This window comes from Schistosoma mansoni, chromosome 2 (assembly GCF_000237925.1).
Source record: "Schistosoma mansoni strain Puerto Rico chromosome 2, complete genome".
Taxonomy (NCBI): Eukaryota; Metazoa; Platyhelminthes; class Trematoda; order Strigeidida; family Schistosomatidae; genus Schistosoma; species Schistosoma mansoni.
Window position 1 is genome coordinate 10,006,017 of NC_031496.1, and position 713 is coordinate 10,006,729.

Consider the following 713-nt stretch of genomic DNA (forward strand, 5'->3'; position numbering starts at 1 on the left):
CCCGACGCTCTTCCGATCTGTCCTCTGGCACGAGACAGGTAGGTCATGGGTTCGAATCTCGTGAGGCGAGGTCGCGGATGCGCACTGCTGAGGAGTCCCACAATAGGACGGGACTTATAATTTATTACTTAAATAGAATTCAAAGCTTTTTAGATCGTACTACTTCATATTAATAACTGTTGAGTAGTCTAATTCTATCTGATTTCAATGATCTAACTAAAATTACTTCATAAATCATCTAATTATCAAACATAACTTTAACCCTGGTAAATTGTCAAAATTTTCTCCAATTCACTTATACTGTAACGAACAAGACACGACTAGGGACATTCGAATGTATTTAAACACAAATTACAGACTATCTCACCAAATTCTGATAACCATACAGTAAGCAGTTAATTTGCAAAATAACAATCAATTGTCTCAATCTTAACTGTTCCTTCTGTAAATATCAGTTCATCTTCTCTAATTCTATTGTTCATGCATTTTCCTACCAATTGAGCTTCATTTCAGTCCTTTCCTTATCGGTCTTCTGCCAAAATACATTCTATGTTTGACCATCACCATATACTACTTATATGGATATAAGTAGACCACACCACAATACTACTATGATTGATTGAAATGAGATTTCTTCATTTATACTTTACTTTTAAATATTTTAATAATTTAAACATGAATATTATTACTAGTTATTTTTTGTTTGTATGTAT